General features: G+C 39.0%; 1 protein-coding gene across 1 annotated transcript in view; it reads right to left on the bottom strand.

Moving 5' to 3' along the window:
* Gpc6 (glypican 6) overlaps positions 1-14,630 on the bottom strand; it is a 1,011,294-nt gene that overhangs the window by 972,658 nt on the left and 24,006 nt on the right. The gene's annotated exons all lie outside the window — the stretch shown is intronic.

The raw sequence follows: 14,630 nt of genomic DNA, 5'->3' as shown, positions 1-14,630 counted from the left end.
TGCTCTTCAAAAAAACAAGTGGGGAAACACTATTAAAACACACGGAGTCTGACTTGATTCACCACCTACTTCTGCCACTCCATGGCTGAAAACTGATTCCCCCCTCTGATCAGTTACCAATTGCAAAGAGTTTCTTGGCTGGAAGGGGGGGCTCTGTTCCCATTTCGTGTCCTGGTTATTTCTCTTTGACTTCATAAAAATCTAAATTGAGACTACTCTATGAAAACCAGCATACAAATTTTGATTTCACTGCACATGGGTTCCATCAAATATTGTACCTAGAATTCTTACCTTCACAGGCTATCTTATAAAACGTTCAGTTTTTAAAGAAAAGGAGTTTGTACCTATAAACATGGTTGCTTATTAAGTCTATTTTACTGAGCTTAGCTAGCTCCATATGCACAATATTAAAATATGAGACTGTATACTTTATCCTTCTATATCCCCATTATTGTCAAGAAATAAACTCAGAATAAATGTAATGAAATGTTCATCTTTTTTTGTCTACACACTGAATATTAAAATTTTCCAGTTCAGTGGGTTCAAAATAGTTGCAGACTGGTGCTTTATTCATGCAAAGCTCTCTTGAGAGAATAACCTCAGGAATTAATACATTGATATTCATTTAACACTGCGCTATTATAGCTGGTGATTTTAGTTTATTCTTTATATACTTTAATGGATCCTTTTGATGAGAGCAGAGCATTTATTATGCTTCCAGAACTTTAATCTCTGCTCCAGATAAGCATCATCCCAGGCTTTGATACCGTGGCCTCCTTCAGCACAGTAAGCAGTCATTGTAAGGTAGAAGGCTTTGAAAGCTAAGTCCTCGTTCATAGTCTGTTCTCACCACTTGCTAGAGGTGTGACCCTGACCTTTCTGAATGAGTTTGTATTTTAAATGAAGGTGATGTGGCCCGCCTTAAAGACCTTGCCTGGGTATAGGTGGTAGGATCCCTTTTCCAGGCATTGCTTTTTCCGGTCCGTTGGATTTTGCAGTAGTAAAGCAGCTCCGTGGCATTAGGTATGCACTTAGGCAAACACTTGCTTTATACCAACCATCTTTGCAGACATGGGCCTCACATGCAAAAGTAAATTTGCCATACAGAATAGTAAAATTAGGAAGAAGTGAAGGAAGAGATGAAATGGTATGTGTTTTGCTAATTTTTTTCTACAAAAATCTAGGACTATCTTTGCTATTTGTATGTTTTTTTTTTCTAACTTGCATTAAAAAAAATCTGGGAAAGTATACAGAAAGAAGATCTCTAGATACCTACAAAACTTATGCTTTCAGACTGTATTTATTTAGGAAATTAACACAAGTCAAGCCTTGTTATTGGCATGGGATGTAGACTTACTTCACAGAACAAAGAAAGTTTTGTTCTGGTCCTTTTCCACATGGCCTTAAGGGTTCTAGGAGGGTGGTGACATAGGCAGAAAGCTGACTTCACAAATGAGGCTAAAAGGATGCAATCAGGAAGCCTGGGGTGTGTACGATGTATTCTAGCACTGCCCTGGTGCCGACCACCTGCTGTTTTTCGAGATGAAGCAGGAATCATATCTCCTGTCAAATCTCGCATCAGGCTGAGCATATTACTACAGCATCCCTATCTTCAGCTACAATGTGAGCAGACATAGCTGTGGAACTCACACCGGTCACAATAAAAAGCCAAATAGGAAAGTTTCAGTGACAAATCTCAGAGCAAATCTTGGAATTAAGTAAACAAAGCTTTAACACTGTTTCCTGCACTGTCGGCTTCTAGAACATGTATAGAGTTTTATTTCACACATCCAGAATATTCCTGCCAACGTTTAGGAGGCAGCTCTGTATTTTGCTGAAATTGAAGACAAAAAAGAGAGGTGTGCTCCCCAGAGCCCTCCCGAACCAGGACATTCATAACCTATGGTTCCAGCTGTGACCCTAGAGTCATGCTGTTTCCATAATTTTTTATCCTAAGAAGTAGTTTTCAAATTAAGATCAAAATGAGTATTTCTGAAAAAGGAAAAAATATTGGTTGAAAAGACAGTTCTACAATCAAGCCAATGTGGGAAATATTGAAAATGATGTTAAAGAAGTCGTATTTTTGTCGGGACATGGAAAAATCCTTCCCGTACAAACGGCCACAACTGAAATCCTAAGATGGTTTATAGCAGTGCATTCCTGATTACTGTATCATGACCAGCTGTTTCTGCCTGCCTTGTAGGTTATCTCAGGAATGATTTCCTATGACTAATAGCTCTTGGTGGTGTCATCCCAAGCCCTGTGCCCCAGCATGGAACTAGAAACATAATTAAAACCTCAAGTTCTCAGGCCTTCCCCAGGCCTATTGAGTTAAGAATTCTGGTGGTTTGATCTGGCAGTTGTGTCCAGAAGTCTCTAGATGACTCTAACACACACTCAAAATGAAAACCACTGCTCTTCTAAAAAGATCTCCCTCACAAGTGAAAATATGGCTTCTCTATCTTAGACCCTAGAAAGCACTTTGAAATTAACTATTTAATAACGATGACTTTATATAGATGTATATGTGTATGCACATACTTATATATAAGTATATGTGAATCTATGCATACATATGATTTCTTTCTTCTTTACTTGTATCTATTTTGATTTAGAGAATTGCTACTTATTTACAAACTATATGTTATATAAAATTTTCTTATTTACTTCCCATGATTTATTGTTTTCTCTTTGCAAAGCAAAATTATTGAATATACACTCTGACTCTGGTAGATGCAAGTAGAAATGGAAAGCAGAACTGATCAACCAGTAAGTGGGTTTGGTTTGGTTTTGTGTCTCAAAATATTTCTTTAGGGAGTACCCAAAGAAGTCAAAATCAGAGAATCAACAAATGAAGAAGGTTAACCACCTAAGGATAAGGGGTACAGAGAGGAGGAACTAACACCAGCAAACTATAGACTCATGGGGAAAGTGATGTGTTTCGTAGTGACCATCTTAGTGACTCTCCTGTTCCCCAATGTAAACTAAAATCAAAATTGAAAATCCTTGTTTAGCGAGGAGGTCAGTTTGGAGGCCTGGGTGATCGATGGGGCCACTGGCAGTGGTTCAGTATTTACCCCTAGTACACAAATAGACTTTAGGAGCCCTCTCCACATAGATTGATGCTCTCTCAGCCTAGCCACATGGAGGAGGACCTAGGCCCTGCTCCAAATGATATGACAGACTTTGAAGATCACCCATGGAAGGCGTCACTTTCCCTGGGGAGCAGAAAGGGGATGGGATAGGGGACTGGTGGGGGGGCAGGGGAGGAGGGGAGAGAAAGGGAACTGGGATTGACATGTAAAAGAAGCTTGTTTCTAATTTAAATTTTTAAAAAAGAAAACCTTTGTTTAGCTGACCTCATGACCATTAAGCATGGTAGGGTGTACTGTGGTTATATATTTATGAACTATGTGTCTCTGCAGCACGATTCTAAAACAATGTTCTGAAGCAAACGGTGTGCAAAGTCAACCATAAAGCCAATACTACAAAAGGGTCACCCGAAATCTGTTCTTGTTGAAAGCAAACATTACTACAATATCAATATGTCCTACCCAAGATTCAGCGTACTGAGGGAAAAGCTGTGTAATTCATGGAGATCAGGATGTGCTTATTTTTCACCGAAGGAGTGTGATTTGGAAGTGAAGGGGAGGGCAGGGAGGCACTATTCTAACTTTATGTTAGGGAAGCAAACACAGAAACCCTTCATCTGAATGAGAGAAAATTGTTCCTGTCATTTACCCTACAGGTTCATAATAAAGCTCTAAGCATTCAGCTAATCTGGGCTAATCACTGAAGAAACAAAAACAAAAAGATAAGATTTCCACCTGTCCCAGTATAGGCTTCAATTGCTACAATAAAACACTGAGCAAAAGAGCCAGGATTGAGGAACACGGATTCGGGGGCTTACACATTTGGATACCAGTCTAAGGGAAGACAAGATGGAGATCAAGTTGGCAAAACAAAGTCAGGTACTGAAAAGGAGGCCATAGTGTGGCCATCTTACTGGCTTTCTACTGGCAGCTCACATCCACCTGGCTAGGGATGGTACCACCCACAGTGGTCCCTGACATCGCTTCACAGACACGTCCATGGGCCAATCACACGGAGGCAATTCCTCAATCAAGGTTCCCTCTTTCCAGGAGCGTTGACAGCTAAAGCTATCACTACCAGTACATCAGAAAAATATGTAAAGGAAAAATTACACCCAATTGAAGAATTAGTCCTTTAAAAACAAAGAGTGAGAAGATCATCACCAAACTGAACGTGGATAGTCTGACTACAGTCTGTCATAGGATTCCATGGCGCAGCTAAGCATTTCTTAGGCACTAGAAAAATCCTGTTTCAGGTTCATGTTTGGATCAGAATTTGAGGAATTGGGTTCTAATGAAGACACCTTGGTTTAGTCAGATGAGACAAGGTTTTGGAGACGTGGAAGCATTTATTATAAGCCTGTAATGCCTCCAGCATAATCTTGCATTTCTCTGCCAGCATCCATCATTTGTATTTGTACAGTGGCTGGCAGTTTACAAGGCACTTTCTCTGACTTGACTTCACTCGATTCTTACTGCTCCTAATTAGGTTGGCAGAGATTGTCTCCACGTTTCTATAGATGGAATACCAAGATGGGGGAAGATTATGTAGCTGGAGAAGGGTCGCCTCTTATTACTTGCAAAGCCAGTACAGAAAAACAGACTTTCTTTTCCTGATGCATTATTTGTGAATTACTTCACCCCCAGGAAAATTAAGAGGCAACCTTTGTAAAACATCATAATTAAACCAACAATTAAGAGAAAATTACATACTTATGAATTGGCTAAGGACTACCACAGCTATAACAAGCATTCTCTGGGATTTTCTTCTTCTCTGACCTCAGATCTATGTAACTTTTCCTCTTCTGCTTAAGCATTGTGGAAATGCGAATTACACTCTGGAATGGCTTAATGAGTGTTGATTATATGATGCAAATAAAGTGATATAAAATATCAAGCCCCCTAATAGGCTGCCAGGAGGCCAAGTCATCTGGAGAACACACAAGAGGCTCTAGAGTGGACAACTGGCTGCTACTTCATGTCAGAGGCTCTGCCAAGAGAGTGGCATGGTCATAGGCCTCCATTCCCACACATTTCAGTTCTCCCAACGGACAGGATAAAAGCCAGCAGTAAGTCACCCATAGTGACTTCATGGCCAGTCGGCTGTCCTGAGGTCCAGGATCTTAGTGTCTGAATCCTAAGATGGCTCTTCATTAGATGAACTGTGACATCCATTCATGAGTGTGCGCAGGTCAGCAGTTCTGTACATTTATATTTCCCTCCCATGATTGCCTCTCAGTGTAAATACACAGAACCCCCAACACAGACAGACACACACACACCATGCATGAGTGTGCGCAGGTCAGCAGTTCTGTTCATTTATATTTCCCTCCTGTGATTGCTCTCAGTGTATACACACAGAGTCGCCAACACACACACACACACACACACACACACACACACACACACACACACACTTCCAACCTGACTCCAAATTTGAAGGTCTTAATGTAGGAAGAACATGCTGGTAAAATTCCCGAAACAATTTTTAAGCATTAATATTTGTTTGTTTGCTTGCTTGTATTCAAACACAGGGTAAAGTTTTAAAGAGTTATAGTTGGGCCATTCTATTTTTTTTCTAAAACATCTAATGAGAAAACTTATGCTCAGAATTCAGACTGGGTAGAATGAACCTTTAGGACGCGCCTTCTCGTCTTCAGTCAGCTGTGGCTGCAGAACCCAGCTAGATGCTTGCTGGACTCAGTATAAATGTTTTCATGTTGGGCATAGTAAAAAAATGAAAATATATTAACTTTTTTTTTCTTTATAGATTTTTTCTTTACCACGCCCCTATGGTGTCTATGTAGAACCCTCTCTCTTCAGATGGTCAAAATGTGACTTCATTTGAGAACAGAGCCTTAAAGACATGGTGAAGATAAAACGAGGACACAAGCATGGCTGTTAACCCATGCTGCTTCATAAACTGGTGAAAAGAGGCCATCTGGACCCACAAATGAATCTAGCAAGCACTCACAGGAAAGGGTGAGCACACAGTAAGACAGGCCTGCAGATTTTCCCTAACTGGCCTGCACTGATCTCTAGAACTCTGATGAAGGAAGCTTCTGTGGCTCTCACCATGCAGCTGTTTTACTTGGTCAGGCAGCACCAGCAGCCCAACAGCTCCTGCTCATCATGGCTAAGCTCCATTGATCAGTCAAATGTACCTTGGAAAGAACCAAGACTCATTTCCATGACTCCTGAAATCATGTCATGTCTAAAACAAAAGAATCTGCACATGTGCACAGCCTAGGATTGATGACAGAAAAAATAGTTTCATGTGCCCAATTAAGGTCTTAAATGAACCATTTTTAGAAAAATAACCATTAAGAGCCTTCAAAGAGTCTCCCCCCGTAAGATGAAAAGGGTTCCAAAGCCTTGGAGCATCTGTTTGCAACATGTCAGAGCTGGCAGACAGGTTGGTTGTAGTCAGAGGAGGCTGTAAATTCGGAAGTTCAGTGTGTAATATTCCCCAATATTTTCCTGACAAATGCTTAATTTAAGCAGGCTTGACTATCCAATCAAAATGTGTGACTACTTGAGCTTGCGATCAAACAATCCCATTGTCTAAGCCAAATCCTTACTAATTCCCTGTCTCTCTTATTTTGTCTTAATCTTTCAGATATAGTCCCATGAGAAAGTCTAATTTGCCATTTGATATGGTCACGTGAAAGCATCTGGAAGTACAGGAAATTATGTCAAAATTAGAATTAGTACAAAATCATAGGCCATTACTGAAGAAGAAAATTGGCAATTAGCTAAACTATCTGAAATCAAGTTTTGTGTGCAATAGGTTTGCAAACAAATATAGCTCTGGGAGCTTTTTAATTTATTTATTTTGGATTTCGCATGCATGTGGTGTGTGTGTGTGTGTGTGTGTGTGTGTGTGTGTGTGTGTGTGTGTGTGTGTGTTGTGTGTGTTGTTTTTGGAGCCTGAGCTCCTTGAGCAACCCTCGCTGGCTTGGAACTCTCTATGTAGACTAGGTTCATCTATGGAGATCAGCCTGCCTCTGCCTCCTCCTCCCAAGTCCTGTGATAAAAGGTGAACCAGGCATGTTGGAAGCTTTACAAGTAAGTTTTTTGGGTTTTTTTTTTCTTGTAACAAATACAAAATGCCTGTACGTAGAAATTTCGGTATCTCTCTCTGGTATACATTCATATATCTTATTAATACTGTAAATACTTTAGAATGAAATTTTTGTGTGGCAAATTTTCTTATGTTTATCTGAAATTTATTTGCTTTAGTATTAAATATAATACACTAGTAAGGAGGGCATCACTTTATGTAATACTAAATAGACACTTAGCAGAGTAAAAACTCATCCCAATCATTTACAAAATAGCTTTATTGCATTCCACACTTGTATATTACTTATTGTTCATGTGGGGTACTCACCACAGAGAATACCTTAGGGATTCCATAATACAATGCTCTAAATATTTTTAATCTTGAATAAGTAATGGCTGAATAACTGAATGAATGAACATATAGGTAAATGCTTTCACATCTTATATCGAAAACGTAAAACAACAACAAAAAAGACTTGTATAATGAAAGAGAAATTCACAGCAGCCAAGTACACAAACTCCAGTAACAAATAACAGAATATCAATTGGGGGGGGAGTAGGGGCAGCTGCTTTAATTAGCTTAGTAGCTAATGGTTTGGGGGATATATTGCTATGTCAGGAACATTATTAATGGATTATATATTCAACTTTAAACAAATCTCTGTTACAACTTGCAACTCTGTTCACACAGATAAGACTTTGACTATGTTTTGTAAAAGTGACTTTAAAAACTTATTCCTAGATTTCAGAGGGAGCAGAAAGGCTTTCCTTGGCCCTCCAGAAGCAGCTGGACTTTCCCCACACACTTCATTCTTTTGGCTTTATGCCATGTGTTTCAGGTCCTGCCTTTTGTTGAGAAGGAGGTGAAGATGTGGCTTTTTGCCTTAAGAGCTGCCTATCTCTCCATTTACCCTGAGTTTTTATGAGAACCTAGCCTGGCATTTTACAGATAGTCAGGTAATGGCTTTTCCAAATTCCAATACAAAGAAACACAATTTCGTCTGCAAGCAGCTAACATAAAAAACGTTCGTGTCTCACATGGAAATGAAGTTGGAAAAGTGTTTGGGAGGTTGCTGGGAACCTGGGGTGAATCGTGTGGCCCCGAGCTACTCAGAGGGTCTCGCTGTTGTCTGATAGAAGAGATGAATATTTATAACCGCATTGGCTGACTCACACAGACATTGCATCCACAGAGGACGCGAGCAAACTGTGGGAGCTCCACTCTGCCTTCTTACATGACTTGTTGAAGAGTCTTCAAGCCTGGATTGCTGTATTTCAACAATCTGTGCTTTGCAAAACCGATAAACCAATGGTTCCCTCCTAATCAAAACACTCAAACATTTTCTAAGGCTTATGTACATAGTCAATAAATTGCCCCACTCTCCATTCTCCTCGGAATATTTTGCTGTTTAAAATCACTCAACTTATTGCTCTACAAATTATTTTCTCAAACAGAACAAAAATCATTGGGATTTCTGAAGATTCAAGTGTCTGAAAGTAAAATAAATGCCTAGATTGTGGCTAAATCCCTAGGTAGATATAATTTTATATCATTTATTTTGCAAATGAGTGATATTTTGGTGAATGTACAAACCCTAGTACAAATGTTTCAAAGATAAGCCAGGAAAGCTGTATTTATTACACTATTCAAAATAGTCTTTCTTGCTTTGAAAATGAGATGGGAGATAGAGCCTGAGACTTTATTCACCATGTTTATGGTGACTAAATGAATTAATTGTCATCTCCAGTAATAGCAAGTCCTGAGTCTTAAATCTGAAAAGTGATTATTAAATTTTAACAATATTGAAATTTAGCTTTCATTTACCAAGACGTTTATATTTCTCATTTTAAAATTTTTGTTCTCAGAGACCATATCAAATACTAGGATACTCGATTTGTATTCTTCCAAATGATGAGATCATGTGAGAAAACTTAACAGTAAGATTCTTTTCTCAAACTCGAGAAAGACACTAATATATTCAATTTACTCATTTAGTCTTGCCAAAGAGTTCTAACCTTGGCTACTTCAGTTACTTGCACTGCTCCATCTCCATCTTCAAGTTTTGCCTTTAGGTGTGTAGACACACAAATTACACTTTCAAGCATGCTTTCTTGACTGCACTCCTCCACCTCATCAGTTGCCTGAATAAGTATGTAGACTGCAACTTTTTTTTGTTTTTTGTTGTTGTTGTTGTTGTTTTGTTGTTGTTGTTGTTGTTGGGTTTCTCTGTAGCTTCGGAGGCTGTCCTGGAATTCCCAGTTATAGACCAGGCTGGTCTCGAACTCACAGAGATCTGCCTGCCTCTGCTGGGATTAAAGACATGCGCCACCACCACCCAGCATGATAGACAGATATGAGCTGCTTTGCTGAGAGTTGAACCCAGGTCATCTGGAAGAGCAGCCAGTGCTCCTAACCACTGAGCCATCTCTCAAGCCTGACTATGATTTTTATTGTTGCTTCTTTTGAGACAGGTCCTTCCTACTTGGCAAAGGTGGCTTCAAACTTGTCATCACCCTGGAAATTAGGAAATTACGGAGCTCCAGTGAATAAAAAAGCAGGAATTGTATGTTTATCACTGTGTCTAGTTAGATCTTTTTAAACTATATCAAGAATTTCAGGACCCCCTTTCCTGATAATTTTCTTGTTCCTGTGTTTACAAGACAATGTCTTTACTGTCAAGAGCAAGGTGAATGGCACAAGGAGGAAAAGAAAACATTCAGTTATTGAATCAATTAAAGCTGTTTAAAGACTGAGTGAGGAACAGACAGAGACGCCTCAAAGAATAAATAAGACACTTGTCTCTGATACTGAAGATATGATTGATTGAATCTCCGGAACCCAGAAGGAGGGAACAGAAGCCAGTGAGTTGACCTCTGACCTCCACGTGAATACCATGGTATGCCCACACAGTTGTGCACACACACGAATAAATGTCCACCATCCAGTAGAAGGGTCCTCTGAGCTCTAAAGCTTCCTAAGAAAGCATTTCCATGAGCAGGGATTCAGGAGTCTCATTTGCCCCTCAAGCACTCCTAACTACTGAAGGAATAACTACCTTCACAAGTAATGGATGAGCCAGACAAGGCGGGGCATGGCCTTTCATCCCACTACCCAAGAGATGAAGCGACAAGGATCAGGAGTTCAAGGCCAATCTGGCTGCTTCGGGAGTTAGAGGCCAGACAAGCTGGAATGCATTAGACAGCATTCCAAAAACAAAAGTAAAACAGGAATAGTGAAGAAGAAGGAGCCCAAGCCACAATGTGATGACTCTTTTTCCTCTGAACAAATTCTTCTATTCTTCTTTTTGATGGAGGGAAAACAACAGAACCCCCTGACCTGATGACACACGACATCAACCACAAACCACTCACAACTGGCCACGCTTTGTGCAGATCAGTCTTAAGCTCCATGTGTCACTTGCATCTCCATCTTTCTATCCTCCTACATTGCTTCTCATTGGCTGTCCCCTTACAGGAGCTAAAGAAAAAGAGACGACACAGCACTACAGGTGAGGTGGCTCTGTGGGGTAAAGAGCTTACCCAGAAGACTAGATACCTAAGTGCGGATCCTAGGCACCCACATAGGTGATCATGGAAACCTTTAACATTCCGGATACCACGGACGGCATCTAGCACACGTATTTCTACAAAACGGAACTGTGTTTACACACTAAGCAATGATTTAAATGAAGCAAAAAGGAAGGAAGGAAACCTAAGAGACAAGCAGAGGGAGTGAGCATGAGAAGCACACCGAAGCAGAACTTCAGAAGCTGTTGTTTACATCCACATTTAGAAACAGAAATTAGGGTGTAAAATTTTAGTGGGATGGTTTATGCTCTCAATATTCACTAAATTGATGAATACAAAAGTAAAAACTAACACCCAAACTTTCAGCTGACAGAGTTAAAGATAAATGTCATACAAATGCTCATTTCAAAAAGTATAGGTCTTGGATCTGGCTTAATAGATTTGGATGAAATTTTATTGTGCCTTTATTGACAAAGCCGTGAATAAGTCAGTGTTGTGTGAGATTACAAACCTAGCATGCACCTCCCAATTACTAACCAAGTGCACAATCAGTCAAAAAATAACGTGTGGGCAGGTGGGATGGCGACCTCTGACCTCCACGTGTTCACTATGCCAAGTGTGTGCGGTACAGCACACCCACAAACACACATAGTCAGCACACAGCAATAGCAAATTTACAAAATATCATTAAAATAATAATGCTGAAAAGAAATTTTACCTAGGAAATACATGGCAGCTTCCTTGGTGTAAGTACATAGAGCAGTGTACACATTCATTTCCAAATAATTAATCTCAAAATTCTTCTTCTCTGCAGAAATCAACACAACTCACTTCAAAATATCATTAATGTAGTGTGATAAAGCCAAGTGTTCCCTGAGAAAAGTATGCCTTTGTAGTTGATTTAATTTAATTATTAAGACCTGAAAATGGATATATTCTAAACTAAGAGGCTAGTTGCTGAGGGCACAAAGGATGGCTGGGTAAAGTAGAACTGTATCTAAGGCAGCAGCAATCAACAAATCCAAACCATCTCAGCACGCTGCATCCATAGAGAAGGCTCCACACATGCCCATGAGAGACACAAGTATGCTAATCTAAGCACATGGAGTATTTTCTTCTTCCCACTGTTTGATCAACACTCAGTCCTTAAAATACATGGAAGCTATTTTCAACAATAGCCAATGGAAATTTAGAGGATTCATCTAATAAACTGCCCATTTTGCCAAGTCAAATTGTCAAATTTTTCTAATAAATTTTTATTTTTATTTTATTATTTTTTATTTTATTATTTTTTCTAAGTTCTGGAGACACTATTAAATATTTTGGGTTTAAAATCGTGAATAATTGCAGGAAATTTTACACTTGTATGGCCCTTTATAAACCATAAAGGCTCTCCATTTGTAAAACATCATTTAGAAGTAAAATATCAAAAGTAATGGTAGAAGTATCAGAGAGTTTTAGGCAAGGATATGAAAGAGTGGCTATAATCTCTTTACAACTTCAAATGTAAAAGAATTTTTCTAAAATAATAGTCAGAGTAAAATGAAGAAAGAGAGAAAGTGTCAAGAAGATGTAAAGAACTCAAGCTCCTGCTTAGAAAACCAAAAAATCGTACTGGGAACTGGATGAGAACTAGAACTCCAGCAGCTCCACAAGATGTCCAGGTGGAAGCTGTGTTGTCATAAAGACAGGACTGCTGTCTTCTTGGAAGAGGCCAACTTTCAATTTCCATTTCAGAGAAAAATCACATCCTGCAAAAACATTTATTCATAAAATTGAAATAAAGCAGTCCATTATGAATATGAATCAATCAGTTCCCTTAAAAAAAAAAAAAAAAAAAAAAAAAAGAACTGTCTCCGGAATACTCTAAAGAGCCAACATGTAGACCTCACATGTTAGTGCTGCAATATCCCTACTGAAAGAACCTGACACAGCTGGCTTTCATTATTACTGAACTGTCATTACTGCAGCCTAATTTGAGGCTTGCAAGTTATTTTCTTTATAGATCAGTAAGTCATAAACTAAAATAGGTGTCACATTCGTTTATAATCTCTTCACATCCTGCAAACACGAGTCTCTCAGTTATTTTCATGCAGGAATTCTAAGTCATCATTTCTTTGTGCCCCTTGAGTAATACATGACAGACTACAGACTAGTAAATCACATTTTACTACGTATAGACTGGCAAGAGCTGCAAGACTATATATAATTCTCTATTACTTCTGCCTTCCATAAGTGATATTTACCAGCAGAGCCCTAACTCTGACATTTAATCTCCTTAAATTCTGATCAAGTTATTAACATCACTTACATTTAACTGGATAACAGTCATTCTTCTTTATTTCAACACTGAGGGGAAATGTAACAATATAACTTTTATGCGCTACCAGATTTGACTGCCCTAAACTCAGAAGTTTCTACACTAAGATTCAAAGCCTTTAAAACCAGACTCTGTGAGGTCAGGGCAACTCAAAAATTGACTCATGAATACTCATATCATTAAGTTTCATTGTTCATTCCTACAAATGGGGCTTCTGGAACAAACACTTCTCAGCCTTGATAATGTTTGTTTCTTAGTTTTCACAGATACTTCTGACAGTTTTTATGATTGTTGTAATCAATACATGCGGTAACCCTTTTTATTTCTTCAGCTCACAAGCTTCTAGTGCAAATATTGGTCAGCCATGATAATAGTATGTCTATAACATATTAGCTGAAAGAGATTCTGCTGTCATGAAAATATTCATGAAACAGAAATTACATACAAGTTAAACAGAACCCAATATGATATATGTCAGTATTTAGAGTCAGTAAAAACAATCCATAAAGTATCTGTAGGCCTTTACTGTGATAGAACAAAACCTTTGTTGTAGGTGTTTTGTGTTGGGGAAACCAGAACACACAAACATAGCCAGACCAACTATAGTAATTATGATGGTTTCTTCATTTTCAAACACCATATTGATTACATTCAAATTTTCCAATAGCTTTTTCTAAGAGTCAGAATCGCACTTTGCGTCTCCTGTGTTTCTGACCATGTATCTTACCTGTGATGTCTTACAGAGTAACATCAAGAGTTTGAAATGCACCAGCATTTAGCATATAATCAGTTGTGACCAAATGCGGTTGGACGGCAAGCAGGACAGATATGAGACCTGGGGTGGCAGACTTCTTAAAAGTCCCATGACCTGATCATCCTCCCTCCCTTCCAAAGGTCCTATGATTGTGTGCTGGAGAACGGAGACTGCTCACGTGGCTAGAGTAACAGGGATGAAATGGTCACTTTCTGGTTTTCATCACCTTAACATACTTATTGAATCTGTCTCATTTCCAAGACAAGATCTTTTTATGTAGCCCTCACTGTCCTAAAACTTACTATGTAGAACACCCATGCCTTGTATACATAGAGAACCATGTACCTTTATCTCCTAAGTATTGGGGTTAAAGACATAGGCCACCACTCTTCATTTCAATCCTGTTTGTATGACCAATCCATCCATTCTGTCTAGATTTGGAAAGTCCAGATCTTTGAAGAAAACAAAAAGTACTCCAATAACATAAGCAAATTATCATCAACCAGGGTCAAGAACTGAAGACATGCCCCATTCCACCCATAGGTACCTTCATGTGACTGGCACCTGCCAATGCTAGGCAAGATGGTGTCTTCTTCTATTTCTGGAACGAGAATAAATTGGCCCAAAAGAAATAGAAAGAAAAGTGACAATATCTGCCAAGATATGTTCAACTTCTATAACTTTATTCCCAGTGAAATTCTTAGAAAGATAAATGCCCTATTTGGTGAAAATGTATCCCTGTAAGAACAATTCACTTTAGTATTGTTTGTACTATCAAAAAAGAAAAAGAAAGAACTTGTATGCCCAGACATAGGCCACTAGCTAAGCCACTAAGAATGGATACCAATACCATGGGGCGGGTGGAGGGGTG

This window comes from Cricetulus griseus (genome assembly GCF_003668045.3).
Source record: "Cricetulus griseus strain 17A/GY chromosome 1 unlocalized genomic scaffold, alternate assembly CriGri-PICRH-1.0 chr1_1, whole genome shotgun sequence".
In the NCBI taxonomy this organism is placed as follows: Eukaryota; Metazoa; Chordata; class Mammalia; order Rodentia; family Cricetidae; genus Cricetulus; species Cricetulus griseus.
Note: the sequence above shows the minus strand (reverse complement) of the source record. Positions and strands in the feature narration are given on the sequence as shown.